The 20,248-nt window shown below is 37.1% G+C and overlaps 1 protein-coding gene and 1 pseudogene across 3 annotated transcripts in view; both read right to left on the bottom strand.

The window, feature by feature from the left end:
* ST6GALNAC5 (ST6 N-acetylgalactosaminide alpha-2,6-sialyltransferase 5) overlaps window positions 1–20,248 on the bottom strand; it is a 187,706-nt gene that overhangs the window by 146,508 nt on the left and 20,950 nt on the right. The window lies entirely within an intron of this gene.
* On the bottom strand, window positions 424–6,808 carry LOC101009244 (annotated as a pseudogene). Its single transcript, XR_159687.5, has one exon. The product of XR_159687.5 is annotated as an adenosine deaminase pseudogene (transcript).

Genomic DNA, 20,248 nt, shown 5'->3' with positions numbered 1-20,248 from the left:
CTTTTCCCTTAAAATTTGTTTCTCAGTCCTAGAATGTGAATGTTTAACATCTTGACTTTCCTAAACATATTATGACTACAGAACCTTTTTCCTTGGTGTTTTCTTATTGTTATTTCAAAGAAAAGGGAAGGATAATCACAAAATTAATGAAAAGCAAGCACACTACAGACAACTCTATGGAGTTGTAATTAGGAAAGAGCAGGTCCTGCTATGATTTTCTTGTCCTTTTCTCCAACTGTATATATCATTTTCAATGATTCACAGTCTAAGAATGTTATTTGTCCAATTTATTTTGCTTTTAGTTAAGAATATTCATAAGACAAATTATGCAACTCATCCATTTGAGAGCTCTATAAATTTTCCTGTAGTGTATTTTATTTGCATTGAATTTCTCACTTTGTTTTATATTGCCGACAAATATTCTTTTTTTTTTTTTTTTGCATGCCATCAGCTATGGGCTTCTTTATTGAGCACCAGATTTTCAGTACAAGTTGCCACAGAAGGAGGGTTTCAGATTCAACCATGCCCATGTGCAAAGGCGCTGGTCCCTGGCCAGGGCACATAATCAGAGACGTGATACGGCCATGCTGAGGTATATGTGTGTGCAGAAATGGACACACAGGCTTCAGGAGCATCAGTAACTGACGACTGAGATCATGGTCTTCTTGGAAGGAATACATGTAAAAATGTTGCTCAGCCCCACAGAGTTGGGGTGACTCCACAGGGCGAAGGCTTGGAGGGGTGGCATCTTCAGAGGTGGTGCCCTGCAGAGGCTGAAGGTGGCATCCCATAGGCTTTATAGAGCAGGTTGAGAAGCTCCCTCTTCTCATCTTCTGGGAGGAAACTAGATTTGGCTGCATTGATGTTCAGCCTCTTAAACTCCTCTTCAGTAAAGCCCATGTCCCATTTGGTCATATGGTAATCAGTGTCCAGGGTGTACTTGAAGATGAGCGGGTCATCTGTGTTGAGTGAGTAGTTAGCCTGGTCATTTTTGAGCCGAACGACTGCATGCTCTGTGTCCGGCTTCCAGGCACCAGTGAGGTAGCTGGACCAGGGGCAGATCTCGAAGTGCATGTTTTCCTGCCGCAGCCTGTCATAAAGGGCCTGGTCTTCCAGAGTGTGGTAGCCATGTCCCAGCCGCTCTGTCTTGAGTATGTCCACAGCCTCTTTTACTACTTCGGCTAAGCCCACCTCCCCAGCGTGGACAGTACAGTGAATGCGGCTCTTCACAGCCTCCTGGTAGGCCTGGACATGTCCAGGCAAGAGGCTGCTTCCTGGGATGGTCTCATCTCCAGCCAGGTCAATGGCCACCACGGTCTACTGCTGGTACTTCTTACACAGCTCCACCACGTCAGGGGACCAGTTGGGCTGGTGGCGCATGCAGCACAGGATGGACCAGACCTTGACCCTGAAGTCTCGTTCCCACTCCTACAGGCCCTGGCCCACTAGGGCCACCACCTCGTCTGGGGTGAGGTCCCCTTCAGCCTGTTCCAGGGGATTGGCTCCACTTTGGAGTTGGCAAGCAGGTGCGGACTGTACCGCACCTCCACGTACACCACACCTTCTTTGGCCTTCATCTCTATAAACTCATAGGTGATCCTTTTGATAGCCTCCCGGCAGCCCGCAATAACAGGCATGTAGTAGTCAAACTTGGCCAGGAAGTCCAGGAGGGTGAGCAGCTTGTCCATGCCAATGACGTTCAGCAGCCCCTCTGCTGTGTTAGCTGGGAGGGCGATCCCTCTCCTCCTGCCATAGTATAAGATGGTTTCAGGCTTGATGGCTCCGTCTAGCTGGACGTGCAGTTCTACTTTGGGCTTGTCGAAGGCAGGCGTCTGGGTCATGGTGCCCGCATGCGCCCAGGTGCTGCTCCCTCCGCCTACGCTCTCCGCCCGTCTCTGCCAGCTCGGTGGCCACTTGGCTTTCTCTGGGGCCCGACAAATATTCTTAACATAAAAATTGGAAAGTTTGCCTCATTGTTTTCTTTCTGCAACAATTTTACTAGATATAAGACCGTGTCTTGCCAGCCTGTGGCAGTGAAAAATTAACATTTTGACACACCATACGTCTTCACAAAGGAACTTAGATTTGTCCCCATCCTAGCTTATTCATAGTTCCTATGTTTCAGTCACTATGCTGAGTTCCTTATTTACGTTATATTTTATGTAATACTTCATAACAACCCTGCAAGATGATCTTTTATAACAGCAGAATCCTCATTTTTACAGGTGTAGAAACTGAGGCTTTGAGAGTGTAAGTACAGAGACAGGTGTTGGCAGTTATACAGTTTTTGAGCCAAGATGTGGATTCTGGCCTATCTTAAGCATTTATATAGACATTTCTGACTTCCAACACTGCACTAGATACAAGGTTGTGAGGATACAAAGGTGAATAACACATGGTCACTGCCTTTGAGGCACCTAATGTCTTACAGGTAAGAGAGATACAAACACCAATAATTTCAACATAAAATGAAAAGTGTGGAGAGAAAGGCCTGAAGAGTTTTTACTGTGAAACAGCTTTCTTAAGGCAATATTAGATGCTTCATGTGTTTTACCATATGGCAGCATAGCTATAATAACCACTGGGTAGTGATGATTTCAAGTAAGGATAAATCAAATTCCTTAGGAAATAAAACTAATATATAACTTCAGAAAATAAAACTTCAATTTCTTAGAGCATCAAAGAATTGCATGGAATTGTAAATTCACTGATTAGATGATTAATGGAAAAATCTATTATTAATTCATTAACAAATGATCATTAAGTACTTGCTCTGGGCCAGGTGATGCAGCAGACTTTGAAGACTGCAAGGATGAAGAAGAAAGACAAGAACCCTGCTGTTACAGAGCTTACCTCAGAGAAACCCTACAGAGTGTGTTAGGTGCTATGTGAAGGGAGTGGAAGGTGCTAGGGAAGTACTCAGGCAAAGGTCTAACCTAGGTGTCCTGAAGGAAATGAGGTCTAAACGGATGTTATAAAGTAGCCAAGCACAAAAGAGAGCTAAGAGCCTTGTGATCTGGAGGCAACCTGTTGTGTAAAAGTCTGGAAAGAAAGTAATATGATCTGAATGCTGTGTCCCCCTCACATCCACATATTGAAATCTAATCACCCATGTGATGAGGTTACGAAGTGAGGCCTTTGGGAGGTGACTGGGTCATAAGGGCAGAGTCCTCATGGATGGGATTAGCACCCTTATGAATGAAACAGGCTCCAGAGAGCTGCTTTGCCCCTTCCACTATGTGAGGACATAGTGAGAAGCCCCCATCCATGAACCAGGAAACAGGTCCTCACCTGACATCAAATCTGCCACTGCCTTGATCTTGGACTTCCCAGCCTCCAGAACTGTAAGACATACATTTCTATAGTTTATAAGCCACTCAGTTTATGGTATATTTTGTTATAGCAGCCTGAACAGACTAAGACAGAGAGCACAACAAAAATAAGAACCTGAGAGAAATTTAGTCTGCTTGGAGCCATAGGTGGGAAAAGGAAAATGTTAAAAGGTAAGTAATAGATAGTATCATCAAAAAAAATCTATTTTATTCAAAAGGTTTTGCGCTAATTGTGCATGTAGGAAATAAACCCTTCCAGAGATTCTGCAGGTGGTTCTGCGTGCTAGAAACATCTCAAGTGTTCCCATAAATATAATGCATCAAATTAATAGTTTTAGCATTCCTGATTAACAATACATGAAAACATGAACCAAATATAGAGGAGGGGACCGGGACGATCTTGAGACTAAAACTGAAGTGAGCTAAGGCTGTAGCTAGAATACACTAGGTGAAGCAGAGGTCAAGACAAAGTGCAAGTATCTGTCCTCACAGCGCCATTTATAAGACTCCTCCTTGCTTAATAGGAGGAAACCTCATGTCAATGAAACACATGGCATCCAGGGATAGGAGCATGTGGACCCTTGGGTAGAGTTGGAGGAATTTAAACTCAGGACAAAGAGTGAGAAGATGTGGGCCTACACTTGCATGGTAAAGTACAGCAGCTTCCCAGAGTGTAGTGATGCAAGAAACTATGGAGCAGGACTTTCTCTCACTAGTCCAGGTACAGCCAGTGAACACTGACTAAATGTCTCTTCTACTTGTCATTGTTACTTCACAAAAAGAGCCCTTGTCTTGGACGTAGTGGTTTTTCTAAGTTGGCTTGCACTGTTAGCAAATGTGACAGCCTGCTGCCTCAAGTGCTTTTTCTGTCCCTTACTGCCAACAAGCAGGGTTGGGTGTGCTCAGAGATAATAGGAATAGGAGGCTTCACATCAGCGAGAGTAGTAAGCAGGGTCAAGATCAGAGTATATAGAATCTTACAAACCATGTTGAGGAGTTCATCCTAAGAACAGAAACCCAAAGAATGGTTTTGGTATAGAAATGGAAAAAATGAGAGTTGAATCTTGGATCCCTCCCGTGGTAACAGCTTGAAGGAGGCAAAAGAGTGAAGGGCTACAAGAAGACTCATTAGCAGAATGTTGAATGGTAGAATGATAGTGGTCCCCTCTATATGGGCAACAGTGGGTTGCTGAAAGTGAGTAGATTTAGGAAATAAATCGCAAGTGGCCTGTTGGGGTGTGTGGCATCAGTGATGGCAGAATCCAAGGTTGATAACTAGATGCATGATTTTGGAAACTGGCTTAACAATGATTAATAGAAAAAATAATGAGGAAATAGTGGTAAAAGGCCAAGATGGGTGAGCAGGAGAAGGCTGAGATGATGAGTTTTACTTAGAATATGTTGAAATAAGGTACCTATGGGGCATTCAAGGGGATGTGTCTAGTAAGTAGTTTGATATGCAGATCTGCAGCTCAGGAGGGAGACCTGGGGTTGAGATATAGACAAATATCTTGCATTAATTTATACACACTTCCAAGCAAAAGAGACAAGTTCAATTTCCAAACATATACACCTTCCTATTTAAGAGAACTTTCTGTTTATATCCCATGTTATCAATCAGAAGTATCTTCATTAATTCTTGTCATACCTGTACTCAATAATCAAAAAATTATAGAAGGAGTACTATTTAATAATGATATCCCTCTAAAATTAAACATTTTAAGTGGCATTAACTCTCTTTTCCATCTTATACAGACTTTCAAGAATAATTATCTGATCAGGAAGTTCAAAAGTTCAGATACTATTTTAACCGCCTTTCTCAATTCAAATGCTTACTTCACCTTTAGCAACAGTCAGGAAAGACACTGCCACTTCATTTCCCCCATAGAGGAAATGATTCTTGAAAAATGCTGCCAAAAAACACCAGTGTGAGAAACCTTAATGAAGTGGCTTTATTCTAGCTCTTGGAAAGCCGCTTTGGTTAGGGGTATGCAACTTTTCTTGTCATATTCTCCATCTTGAAAGGGCTTTTAACTCAGATATATCACTGCCCAACAGAAAGAAGTGTTGGCAGGCTTTTTAAAAAAACATTACTTGAAATATTTTGTTACCAGATAACAGCTTAAATACCATTTGCTACTCCTCAGTTAAGAAAAAGAAAAAGGAAGGGCTCATTATGGCTTTTCTTCCTCCGAAATGATGCTCTTTAAGACAAGAGCATCTTGTATGCTTTCAAGCAGTTGGGTCATGCTAATGTTCTGCATGTTTCTGGAGCAGAGAATTCAGCAATAGCACGATAGAAGGCACCTTTCTCCATCTTAACACCAGCTAAAAAAGCACTCCCTCTAAGGAAAGCCTGCAGCAAATTAAAGAGATGAATTTATTGCTCCCTTCCCTCAAATATTCCTGTATATGTCAAATAAACCTAAATATACCCCAGTGCATTTATTGGAAATATTTTCTTGATAGTTTATACATAGACCCCTATTTGCAAAAGACTGACTCAAGAAACTAAGATTTCATTCTATGACAATAACTTTGCAATACCAAAGTTTTGTCTTTACGAGTGGAAAATGTATTTTTAGTCATTATCAACACATAGCATTTTTGGTATTTCACAGAACTCAAAGAAAATCCCCTTCACCCAATCACCATTTGAAGAACAGTGCCCTGATAGTTAAAATTATTTTCCTTAATAATTAATAAGCAAGAATAAGGCTGGTTTCTGATTTGGACATAAGCACACAGTGGAGAAATACACTGTTCCCTTCCCATTTGCATCCATCTATACCTTCTGTCTCTAAGTAAATTTAAGGGGAGGGTGTCTCACAGCCTGACCCATGCAGCAGGGAACGGCCACAATCATTGTTAACCTGACATTAGGAAGAACAGCTGGACAGTTTGCTTCCAAGATAATAAGAACGAAACGACTAGGCTGGAAGGGGTCTACTCTTTCCATGCCCAGGAAATCGTAGCCCATAACTCTGACTCTCGTAAGGGGTTATCCTGCCACCTCACCCTTCCTCAGAGTCTCTACTCCTTTGAATAAGCATTAGAAATAAACACGATGTGCTCGCTGTCTTTAGGGAAAGTAAACAACAACAAGGGTATTTAGTTTCTTTTTCATTTCACTTTTGTCAAAGTCTAACTTACATAGAGAATGGTGCATAAATAACAAGTGCACTACTGAAAGTATTTTCATAAAGTGAACACCTCATATAAACAGCACCCTGATCAAGAAACGAAACACTGTCAGCACCCCAAAGTCCTTCCTCTCCTCCACTCGCCCATTCACAACCCCCCACAAGGACATATACTAATCTGTCTTCCTATGGCATAGATTCATTTAGCCTATTTTTGAACTTTATGTAAATGGGATCATATAGTTTGTATGTCTGTTAATGACTCTTTTTTTTTTTTCGTTTAGACAGTCTCACTCTGTTGCCCAGGCTGGCGTGCAATGGCACAATCTTGGTTTACTGCAACCTCTGACTCCCAGGTTCAACCGATTCTCCTGCCTCAGCCTCCCAAAGTCGCTGGGATTACAGGCATGCACCATTCTGCCCAACTAATTTTTGTATTTTTAGTACAGACGGGGTTTTGCCATGTTGGCCAGGCTGGTCTCAAACTCCTGACCTCAAGTGATTCGCCCGCTTCAGCCTCCCAAAATGCTTAATTACAATCCTGAGGCACTACGCCTGGCCGAATAACTCTTTTTACTCAATATTAGGTTTGTGGGATTCATTCATATTGTGTGCTTTTGTAGTTTGTTCATTCTTGTTGCCATATGGTATTCCATTATGAATATACCACAATTTATTTGTCCAAATATTGATGGATATTTGGGGCTAATAAACTGTGTTGTTATGAACATTCTTGTACATGTCTCTTATTAAAGGTATGGATTCCTGTCACAGCACCCTTAACCATGAATTTGAGTCCCTTTCCCTTTCTCTTCTCAACTGAGCTCTAATATAACCTTCCTCTGCAAAGACCAGATCCCTTATTGACCTCACAGACATGTGTAGTAGACTTTCACCCTTCTTACCATCTGGTGTCTATTCATCCTTTTCCCAGGAAAATGACCTATTTACAGCCCAAGTATTCAGGTGGAATTTCTTCCCCAGAAGCATGTGCTTGGGCATATGCTGGTTAGAGCATCACATTCCTGTTTTATTTTTACAATTTAGATAAAATTCACAGCTGTGTGAATTCACCCACTAAATTCACTCAACTGGATGACTTTAGTTTATTCAGAGATATGTGAAACCACCCCCACAGTCAACTTCAGAACTTTTTTTTGCCCTTTAGCCATCAATCTTCTACCCACACATCACCCCCAGCCCTGAGCAATCACTAATCTACTTTCTGTTCATATGGATTTGCTTATTCTGGACATCTCATATAAATGGGATTATATAATATGTGGTCCTTTGTGGTTGTCTTATTTAACTTAGCATAATGGTTTCACGGTTTCAAGTTTCCTTCGTATTGTAGCATCTATCACTAACTACTGTATTTCATTGCATCTTATGGCCAAATAACATTTAATTGTATGGATACGCCACATTTTATGCCACATTTTGCTTATCTATTCAACAGTTGACACACATTTAGGTTTTTACCTTATGATTGTTATGAATAATGCTGTTATGAATAATGCGTTTGTCTACAAGTTTTTTGTAGCTAGATATTTTCATTTATATTGGTATATACCTAGGAGTAGAACTACTGGGATGCATGTAACTCTATGTGTCACCACTTCAGGAATTGCCAGGTCATTTTCCAAAGTGACAGCATCATTTTACATTTTCACCAGCAATATATGAGAGATCTAATTTCTTTCCATCTTTGCCAAAAGTTATCGTTATATCTTTTGAATACAGCCATCTTAGGGGGTGTGAAGAGTTGTTTCTTTGTGATTTTGATTTGCATTTCTCTGATGGCTAATGATGTTGAGAATCTTTTCATGTGTTTTGTCTATTTGTATGTCTTTTTTGGAGATATGTCTATTGAGATTCTTTGCCCATTTTAAAATTGAGTTCATTTGTTTTATTATTGAGTTGTATGGGTCTTTATATATTCTGGATACAAGTTCCATAGGGGATATATAATTTAAAAATATTTTCTCTTATTCCATGGGTTGTCTTTTTACATCATGATAGCATCCTTTGAAGCACAAAAAATTTTAATTTTGGTGAAAACTAATTTTTTGTTGCTGTTGTTGCTCATGTTTTGGGAATTATACCTATGAATTCATTGTCAAATCTGAGCTCATGCAGATTTACCCCTGAGTTTTCTTCGAGGAGTTTTATAGATTTATATGTACATACATTTTAGATTTACATCTTTTATCAGTTTTGAGTTAATTTTTCTATATTGTGTGAAGTAAGGGTCCAATTTCATTGTTTTACATGTGGATATACAATCATCCTAGCACCATTTGTTTAAAAAATATTTTTACTGAATAACCTTGGCACCCTTGTTAAATTTGGGTGACCAAAGACATATAGATTTATTTGTAGACTCTCAATTCTATCCCATTAATCTATATGTTTATCCCTATGTTAGTAACATATGTTTGATTATCGTCACTTTATTGTAAGTTTTGAAATTGGGAAGTTGTGAAATTTGAAAGGCCTTCAACTTATTCTATTTTTTAAAGATTGTTTTGACTGTTCTGGGTTCCCTGCAATTCTATATGAATTTTGGGATCAGCTCACCAATTTGTACAAAGAAGCCAACTGGCCTAGAGAATCCCAGTTGCAACAGAGATTGCACTAAATCTGTAGATCAATTTGAGGAGCACTATTATCTTAACAAGATTAAAATCTTCCAGTTCAGGAACATGGGCTGTTTTTCTATGTATATAGATCTTCTGTAATTTATTTCAGTAATGTTTTATAGTTCTCAGAGTATAAGTCTTACACTTCTTTTGTTATGGTTATTCTTAAATATTTTATTCTTTTAGATGCTATTGTAAATAGAATTATTTCCTTCATTTCAGATCATTTATTTCAATTATATAAAAATATAATTAATTTTTGTATGTTGATCTTGTGCCCTGCAACCTTGATGAAATCATTTATTGTTTTAACAATTTTTGGTGTATTCTTTAAAACTTTCTTTATAAGTTCATGGCCCTTTTTTGCTTTTTTTCTTTTAAAGAAACAATCACAATAAAGAGGGAATCAGATGATCTCAATGTATCATTTTATAACACTTTTCTGGATATGAGAAGGTAACATTTTCTGATCCAGAGGAAAAACATGAAAAAGGAATTAAGAGGAGAGTGATACGTTCCACTTTCAGAGTTGACTGTGCAACTGGGCTGTCCAAAAAGATATCATGCATAATATTTGCTATTACAAATATGTTGTCCCATTTTATACGGCTATCTCATGTACACACTCAAGAGAAACTTAAAATCAACTATAAAATAAAGTGAAAAAGCAAAATCCAAATCAATAAAGATACTTTGGGAACTCTCAAAAAGAATAAACAGAATTTTATTTGTTACACTAAGCAAAGAATCAAGAAAATGTTAACCAGTTCAGAGGACCAAATGGAACTTCTCTGCATGTAGAAAATTCACTCATAGGTAGCACAAAACATTTCTCATGCAAAAGGCCTTATATTCCCAAAGTGTCCTGTTCTCTTCTTTGTTATTTATCAGCAGTTTTTGAAAGTACCATATTTTATCCTCATGTTTCTCAGATACACTGTTTGATGACTTGTAATAAAAGCACTAAAATGATACTACAGTAGACTCTAAGAACATGTATCACCACAACCTGACTTGAATGCTTCCACATAAAAACCTAAGTGCTAACCCATACTAAACAGTGCCCACTGCTCCCTGGGCTGGAGACAATCTCAGTGCTGCCCTCTCATGGCAGATGCTGAGAGGGCATAGGTAGGTATTGGCAGGAGTAACCACGCTCCCTTTGCAATTGGGAAAAGCCCTAAAAGGCTGACAGTATGTTGTGATGTGTAGTAAGACTTTTCATTCTACAGAGAATACATTGGTGACTAAGAAAGCACAATGTATCCTATGAATCCATAATTATTTACATCCTTGGAATATTTTGTGGCTCTGAATTGATGTGTATAAATTTACCAATTATGTGTTTTCATTAGAGAAGGATGTTGGAATTAATGTACCACAAACCCTTATTGCAACTATTCCATCTTCTCAATCTGTAAGTTCTAAAGCAAAACATCTTCTCATTCAACACTACTGAGGAACTATGTAAAATATTTACTTACGTGAGAACTACACTGACATCTAGGGAGGCTAACAATGTGCTAACTGTAAATAACATCTTATTTGTTAAAACACTGATGTTCTGAGAACATATTAATCCATAAGACTGTCTTATCTCACAGTTCCTTATCTCAATAATTATATATTCTGATAATTCTAAACAAATCAATGTGATTAAACTATGAAAAAATATTCACTAGTAATAAATGTATCTAAATATGATTTTTAAATTACTGAGGAAATAAGAAACATGTAAGAAACCTAAGAAAGGTTATTCTTATTTGCAAAATGTAAAAATGAAAAATCTGAAAATATAATGGTTTTTATGTGTGTTCACTTTTGAAATGAGATTGATCGCTTCCTTGCTTTCATTTTGTTCAATGTGAGGATGCTCAACTGCTTTGACTAGGTATCAAAGGAATTTATTAAAATCCTAGAGAGAAACCCAAATAATTGGCTCTCTTTTTGGCAGACTTGATAAACATTTTATTTTCCAAAAACATATTTTAATTCTGGGATAACATTAGTTTCTTTGAGAAAGGAATATCCCAGTGTATTGTAACCTATAAAATCTTTAATAATTGTGGCTAAGAATATAAAGTTCTGGTTATTATGAATGGTTGTGGTGAAAACACCAAACCTTACTCATGTAATTTCACATCTCAAACAGATTTTAATATTTACCCTCCTCCTATCCACCTTTCCTACATACCAACCACCTGCAACGGATTTGGTAGGATTTTAAACAGTTTAGATGAACTGTTGGAACATCATCATCTTCGCTTATGAAGCTGCACTGCTGAAAGATGACATTGTGAAAAATAAAGGTTTTTTTCTTTGACTGTGACCTCAATTGTTGAGTTACAAGTGACAATAGGGTGCCTATTAAGTCCTCAGGGAAGGCCCATTTGGCACAGCTGGTTACAAGGGTTCCTTGCCTAAAGTTCCCCCCTGCCTCTTCCTGCGCTCCAACCTCCCATGCTACCTGACATCATTACCTACACTTGGCTGACTTCTGGCATAACTCCCCACCCAAAACTCTTTAGGCTCGCGAACACTGCTTCCACAGGGGCGGTGGCAGGTGGGCGGTGTACACAGCAACAGGCCTATCTGGGTCAACACAAGGTCAGTTACCAAGAGATCTCAATTCATGCAGCTCCAAAGTAGATTGAAGGCAAACTTAAAAAATTTTACGATGATTCAGTTTCTGTTTAAGCTTCCAAAAAGGTCAAGGGAGAAACTTAAGAGATTTGACAGATTTTAGAAAGGCAATTGGTACAATAAAAATAGTTTCTTCTACAGAGGCTTTCCATAATGGCATTGTCTTGAACCAACTTCAAAGGTAAAAAACAAAAATCTAGAAGCCTACCACCTGGGACTGATTTGAAAATGTTTACATTTGTGTGCCATGGCCACATCTCAGGGTTAAAGAAAACCCGAATATAAATAGTGTCTCTTCTAGGCTGGGAGCAGTGGCTCATGCCTGTAATCCCAGCACTTTGGGAGGCCAAGGTGGGTAGATCACGAGGTCAGGAGTTCAAGACCAGCCTGACCAATATGGTGAAACCCTGTCTCTACTAAAAATGCAAAAATTAGCCAGATGTAGTGGCACACACCTGTAGTCCCAGCTACTCAGGAGGCTGAGGCAGGAGAATCGCTTGAACCCAGGAGGCAGAGGTTGCAGTGAACCGAGATCATGCCACTGCAATCTAGCCTGGGCAACAGAGTGAGCCTCTGTCTCAAAAATAAATAAATAAATAAATAAATTGTGTCTTCTATTGATGGCTAATATTTCCTGAGTCCTTCCTATGTGCTGGGTATTGTGCTAAATTGGTAACACTTATTATCTTACTAAATCTTCCTAATAATTCCAATGACGTAGATACTGTTACTCCTTACACATCATAGAGTGGATTGAAGATCAAACATAATAAAGTAAATTGCCCAAAACCACTGCCAGCAAATGGCAAATCTAAGATTCAAATCCGATTTGTCTCCAAAGACACTGAAGCATTATACCATAATTTTCCACTTCTGTTTCCTATGCCTTCCTAAACTGATTTCTTCTTGTCTTTTACACCACTTCTATATCTCAATATGCTGCTTTCATCTTTCTCTGGTATGAGTTATGAAATCCAAATTTGTCCTTCCTCCCTCCTGCACACCCTTCCTCTTTCTTTCCTTCCTTCCTTATTAACAAACTTTTACTGAGCACTTACTCTATGCTAAAATATCTTCTGAGTGCTGGTCTCCTAAGCTTACACAGTTGTTGGGGGCAGGATCTACATTTTTTCATTGTGCTACACCTTATGCCTGCCAAGACGAGGCTAAATGAAAGAGTGGATATATGGATGATATTTAGAGCAAAATTCTGTTGTCTAGGAACCTCACAGTCTTGGGCCTACAGAGGTGAATTTGGGCACCCTAGTAAATGATACTTCCTGGAGAGAACAAACAAGTTATAGTAAGGGAGGGACGTACAGCTTTGAGGAACTCCCAGCAGCTAGAGGCCCTGGCTACTCAGTTGCGTATTTAATTCTCCTCCCCTTCTTTGCACAACTGGACAGGTTGAGGTGCAAAAACTTAAAAAGAGAAATTCAGTTATGTGTGCTGAGCTTACCATGTGTCCTTTATGTTGGTTTGTCTGTTTATTGGTTAAAGGACTCCAGATATAGGAAAGTTGATTACTTTTCTTCTTTCCCAAATTTCCTCTAGATCAATTAAAAGTGACCACCCTATTTTCAAAAATATGCAGTTGCGTGGCATTGCCGAAGAGTCTTCTGTTTTTTCACCTTAGACATGCAATGTTTTATTTAAAAGTGAGATTAATGCGGTGGAATATTTAAAATACTGGTTAGAATTTAAAGGAAAGTTTGGGACAGCACTTTTTGTTCTATTCCTATTTATAAACATATGAACTATTCATAAAGATGAATATCAGAATTCACATTTATCTTTGCTGTTTACAAGTAATGCTGAATGCCTTCCAGGGCAAATGGAAAATCACTGTGACTGAAGGGGAGAAAAAAAAAAAAAACCCTAAACATGGTTCTGTTTAAGATCTATCTTAAGGTGTTGCTGCTTATTGCAAAATGCAACCTTTTGAAACAACATCAAGAAAAAAGAAGCCCTAAATAACAACAGCAGTCATAAAAGAGGTATAGTCTTTTTTTCTGTCCATAGTAACACTCTCACGAGAGTGCTTTTATGTGAGACTGTCATGTACAAGTTGTGAAATCAAGCTTCCTGCAAGTGTGAGCTCTGAGAGACTTGAGAAATTTTACAACCGTTTAGCTACTAACTCAATAGTGAACAAAGCAGATGGAATATTAGTCTGTATAAACCAAATAAATTCTCAGCTGCACAGTCATCTTCACAGAATCTTTGGAAATAACAGATCATTATTCTTTGCCAGGGCCAGTGATAATCATTTCCATGCTAGTCTTAAGCTTGTAAGTACATATGATGCCTGGTGTGGCTAGTGACAGTATATATAACTGAATTTAAAATACATAGATATGCAATTTATTTTTTATAAAAATGCATGCCGAGACAATTGAATAGGGGAAAGCAGAGTTTTTTCAACAAATGATGCTTGGGCAACTGGATATCTACATGCAAGAGATGAAGCTGGACTCTCTCTTTCACATCATGTATACAATTAATCCAAAATGAGTTGTAGACCTAAATGTAAAAGCAAAAACTACAAAACTCTTTGAAGAAAACGTAGGAGTAATTCTTCATGATCTTGGATGAGGTGACAGTTTCTTAGATAAGACACCAAAAGTATAAGTGAGACAAAAATAGATAAATTAGCATCATCAAAATTAAAAACTTCTGTACTTCAAAGAACACCATGAAAAGACAACCCACAGAATGGGAGAAAATAATTTGCTAATCATGTATTTTATATGAACTTGTATCCAGAATATATTAAAAACACAACTCAAAAATAAAAACAATCCAATAAAAATGGGCCCAGAATCTGAATAGACATAATCCAGGAGAGATATACAAATAGACAATAAGCACATAAAAACATGTTCAACATCATTCTTCATTGAAGAAATGCAAATTCAAACTACAATGAGATACTACTTTATACCTGATAGGATGGCTAAAATTTTAAAAGACAGATGATAACGTGTTGGCAAAGTATCTTCACGTGGTCTCTGTGTCCTACTGTCCTCTTCTTACTGGCAGGACTGTAAAATGGTACAGCCTTTTGGAAAACCATTTGACTGTTCCATGAAAGGTTAAGACTCAGGTTACCATATGATACAGCAATTCTACTCCTAGGTATATACCCCGGAAAAGTGAAAACATGTGTCCCCTAGCCAAACTTGTACTTCCACAAATAGAGGATTGCTTAAGGGAAAGTTTTATTGTTAAAAATATACATGATGAATTATTACCACATTGAAAAATTTATATTTAATGATATGATAATTGAGGTTTTCATTTGGAAAGACTTGATATTATTTGCTGCCAACCTCTCAATATAATCATTCACTTTCTCACTTGAGAATATCTTATGCACAAATCGATAAATGTAGTGTAATCTCATTTATGTAAAAACATATATGGAAAAAATCTTAAATTCTAACATGTTTATAATGGCTATGCTATCTCTAGTTTACAAAATTCCTAAAATTTTTTATTTTTCGATTTTTCTGCACTTCTAAATCAACCATATTAACCACTTAATTTACAAATAGTATTTTAAAATTTGTCATTGATACAAGCACTCACATTATAGAACACCAAGAAAAGCCGGTATTTAAACATTCAAAATGTTTCTTAAATCTGTTTTTATTAAGCAAGTTAACAGTTGAGTAAGGGAAATCCATAGAGCTCAAAAAAAAAAAAAAAAAAAAGAAAAGAAAAAAACCTGAAGTAAAAATCTAGCATAATGAATGGGCATTGCAGACAGTGGCTGCTCTAAGTGTAACTGCTGATCCTTTAACCTAGAGTTTTGCATTTCAACAGCCATGTGGAGGGACAAGAGGCACAGTCTTGAGCCTAAGCAATGAGGGAAGACCTGAAAAACCATGACCCTAAGGAATGAGTAAACTAGAAAAAGAAAATCCAGCCAGCACGGGGAAAGTAAAAGAAAACGTGTCTGTTTTGTCCTTGGCTCTGGGTGAAGAATAAAAAAAATTCTCTGCTTCATAAAAGTTTAGAATTCATAAAAATGATATAGATTTGTGATTTGCATTCATACCATTGGCATGTGTGCACAAGGTCTGGGCTTATTTTAGTAAAGCTTTAGTTCTAGTTAGTAGAGCTTCTAGGGGCTTGGCAAAAGCAAACGTAATCTTTCTTTGAAGGAGTGCATTTTCAATATAGAATATGAAGAATTCTCAAAGATATAGTCCAGATGAACATAGAGTGATGATAAGCATACACATCTGCATGAACACAAACAACACACGTAAAAAATATGTTCCTTTGAATGAAATCAGAACAAAAACTAAAAACATACTTATACTTACAAAGGTTTAAGTTATTAATGTCATCAGATACATAAATAAAATGTATATAAAGAAGAAGATACTACGACAAAGACCAGGATGATTAGGAAAAAATCTAGAAAGAGTAAATAAAATTATTAAAATAAAATACTAAGGAAAAAATACTTGATGGATGAATTAAATAGCAAATTAGATACAGCTGAATAGAGAATTAGCAAACTGAGAGAAAGATCAGAAGAAACTGTCCAGAATTCATCATAGTGAGACAAATAAATAAAACATTATGAAGAGAATAGATTAAAGGGAGACAATGTACTTACTTAAAGAGACAACAGTTTAGAATACCTAAAAAGTAATGACATTCACCTGATGGCAAACAACTCAATATTAACAATGATTGGGAGAAAACACAGGAATTAGGTTTTCTTAATACTGAACAAGAAAATAACTGATGTGGACAAAATAAAGACATTTTCAAAGAAAGTAAAACAGTATTTACCATCAACAGAACTTCATCAATGGACCTTTTAAAAATTATATTTCAGGAGGAAGAATGATGGAGATCTAAGTAGAAAGAAGGAATGATGGTAATCATGGGTAATATTCAGGTAAATCTGTACCAATATTGACTATCTGAAACAACAACCACAATAATGCTAATATCCAGTTTGTAAGGCTTAATAGAAGAGGACTAAAATGCTGCGATACAATGGAATGTAAGATTGGAGTTGACTAGAGTTAAAATGCTAAGGTCCTTGAATTATCTGGAAAGATGACAAAGATATTAATTAATTCACTTATAGGTAGAATCTAAAAAAGTTGAACTCATACAACTAGAGAGTAGAATGATGGTTACCAGAGGGGTGGGGGTGCACCTGGGAAGATGTTAGTTAAGGGATACAAAATTTCAGTTAGACAGGAGGAATAAATTCAAGAGACTTATTGTACATCACAGTGACTATAGTTAGTAACAATATATTGTATTTTAAAAACTGCTAACAGAGTAGATTTTAAGTGTTCTCACCACAAAAAAAGATAAGTATGTGAGGCAATACATATGCTAATTACCTTGATTCAGCCATTTCACAATGTATACATATACCAAAACATCATGCTGTACACAATAAATATACATAATTTTTATTTGCCAATTAAAAATAAATTTAAAAATAAATTAATTCATTTAAGACTTTGGTAGTATGCACGTTAAAATTTTAAGAATGTTGTTGAAAGAATAGAAATCAAGTATTTAATTTTTAAACTAGTACAGGCTAAAAATGGAATAAGAGAAGGGGAAAAAATGGTCGAGGGGATAAGGAGAGTTAAAAAAAAAACCCAAAGCACAGAATGAATAAAATGCAAAGCCAGTGTTTAAATAATAGGGGAAAAAAATTCCAATATATCAATAACTTACAATGAAAATTACAATAAATGTAAATAAATTAAACATGACCCTTAAAAGGCAATGATTATAATTTTAAATCAAAAATCAATTCCAGCTATATAGTATTCATATAGGACATACACAGTATTACTCTTAATATCAGATGAGAGAAACCCCTGATCTAGGTTCTATGCTTCAGAGTCTTAAAGCTCAAGAGATGGATCTTGGACCAACAGCAACAGCATCACTCAGGCACGTGTTAGAAATGCTGACTGTCAGGCCCCATCCCAGATCTAAAGATTTAGATTCTGCATTTTAAGAAGCTTCTCCAGGTGATGCATATGTAGCATTAATGTTTGAGAAGCACTGCTTTAAATGGCACATCATATCACAGATTATAATACACAAATTATATTAAAGACCACATTGACACCTTTGTCATTCTGTCACAGCATGATCAATAATCCTAAACATCCGTGGTTGTGTCTAATACCATTCACATTCCAGAAAATGTACTTCTCGACATTTCCTTGCCCTAAATCCTTGAAGCAAATGGTCACTGTGTTCAAATGCCATAAAGATTTGTAGGTTGTACTGCAGCTAAGAAGGAGCTAGTCACTGCTTCACAGTGTATATGGTGGGAGGGGAAATAGAACAAGAAGAATTTGAGATTATGATAAAAGAGAACCTATGAAAAAAAATCTCAGGAGGAAAAAAGCCAAAAAAATAAAATAGACAAGCAGTCTACTGACATTTTTAAAAACTAGAAATAATGAAAGTGGTAAATCTCTGTCAAGCATTCATCATAAAAAATTTTCAAACAACACATCTTATATTTAATGAAGATTTAATTACTAGCCAAAATAATAAAAGTGAGCAAGAGAATTATTCTGATCTAATTTGTAACTGGAATCGGTCAGATGAGACCTTTGTAATTTAAAAATCTTTCCTAAATGAAGATATAATTACTGAATAAAGCAATTAGGATGTTTGTGGGCCTCTATTTGTATTGTTGCCTCAGGCTCTGCAAATATTATGAGCAGACTTGGACATACATGAAATGTAAGTACACAGAAAGACTGAAAATTGTAGGATGGAAAAAGACATAAAAGGCAAACACTGACCAAAGGAAATTTTAATGGCTATTTTAATTTCAGCAAAACAAAAACAAAACAGACTTAGACTTCTGAACACATAACATGCTCACATTTAGCTATGAAAAAGAATGGAATACCAAAAACTGGCAGAAATAAACGAAAATTCTATCATTACGTACACCAAAGTGGTAGGAGTATGGGAACATTTCCCTTCTCCTATTTTTTCTATATTTTTCAAAAATATACATAATTTTTAAACAAAGAAATACAATTAGGGCAACTAATAGCTTCTTTTCTCCCTTTTAAAAAATTTCTATTTTAGTTTTGTGTGTGGAGGTGGGAACAGCTGGAAGTAGGACAGCCTCCATGGATATGACAGTTGGAGACTCAAGTGCTACCATGTGGCTGAGAAGGAAGAAAAAAAGAGGGGGTTACTTCAAAAAATGAACGGGAACACCAGTGTTCATCGCAGCATTATTTTTAATAGGCAAAAAGTGACAACAACCTTAGTGTCCATCATCTAACGACTGGAAAAACAAAGTACAGTATATCCATACAATGGAATATTATTCAGTGTTAAAGAGGAACGAAGTTCTGATACATGCTATGACACAGATGAACCTTAAAAACATTATGCTAAATAAAATTAGTCAGACACAAGATGACAAATATTGAATGATTCCACTTACAGGACATATCTAGAATAGCCAAATTCATAGAAACAGAAAGTAGAATTGAGGTTACCAGGGACTGGTAGAAGGGGAAAATAAGGAGTTATTACTTAATATTACAGAGTCTCTGTTTGGGCTGATGACAAATTTAGGAAACTTCCAGTGATTGTTCAATCTAGAGGCTAAAGGAGAGCTCAGGCAGCAAAATAAAATAATTGATTTTATAAAGAGCTTGTTGGCAAGGAGCACTGGTCTTCTTAGACTCACCCTTTTACTTGAAAGCCATCAACCAAGACATAGAAAATACATCCCCTGCCAGCTGGCCATCACAGGAGAGGCAGGCTCCAGTGTCTCTAATGATGGAATTATTCTACCCATGGACTGGAAGAATAGCTAGAGTTCTGAGATTACACCAAAATTAAGATATAATACCACATATTTGAAAAATCTAAGCAATAAAGAGGAGCTCAGAGATCTTATCAAGTACAAAAAAAGGAATCAAGAAGATGGTCATAGAATTCAGTAAGTTGGGTTAAAATAAGATAAAGAAAATGTTTTATAAAACTGGAAGATGAGAAAGAAATACAAAAGAGGTTGTTAAGAAAAATGTGATAATTATAGCTATTTGTGCTGTACAATTTCTTTTTAGGAAAGACAGTATGTCAAAGTAAACTTTTACTATATGTGGTCAGGGAATTAGATCTGCACCATTTATGGAGAGGAAATCGAATCACGGAGCAAAAGCCGGGAAAATAAAGGCAAACGTGAGGCTGCATATGTACAAAGGACTGCCCCACTGCCCATGAAGATGGCGATCATCTCTAACAGTGTCCTGGAAGCCTGTGTGAGGTTATCGCGGGCCATACCCTCCAAGTAGCTACTGATCGTCTGAAAGGGATTTAGAGAAAAGTGGCAAGAAGGATTAAGGGACTATTGGGAATGATTTACAAAACTTGAAAATTGCCTGAACACATTCTGTGCCTGAGCATACAGGTGGGGGATGAAAGAGATGGAAGCATGCCA

The sequence above is a fragment of the Papio anubis genome, chromosome 1 (assembly GCF_008728515.1).
Source record: "Papio anubis isolate 15944 chromosome 1, Panubis1.0, whole genome shotgun sequence".
NCBI classification, from domain to species: domain Eukaryota; kingdom Metazoa; phylum Chordata; class Mammalia; order Primates; family Cercopithecidae; genus Papio; species Papio anubis.
The sequence above is the reverse complement of the archived record's forward strand: the minus strand, read 5'-3'. Positions and strand labels throughout refer to the sequence as shown.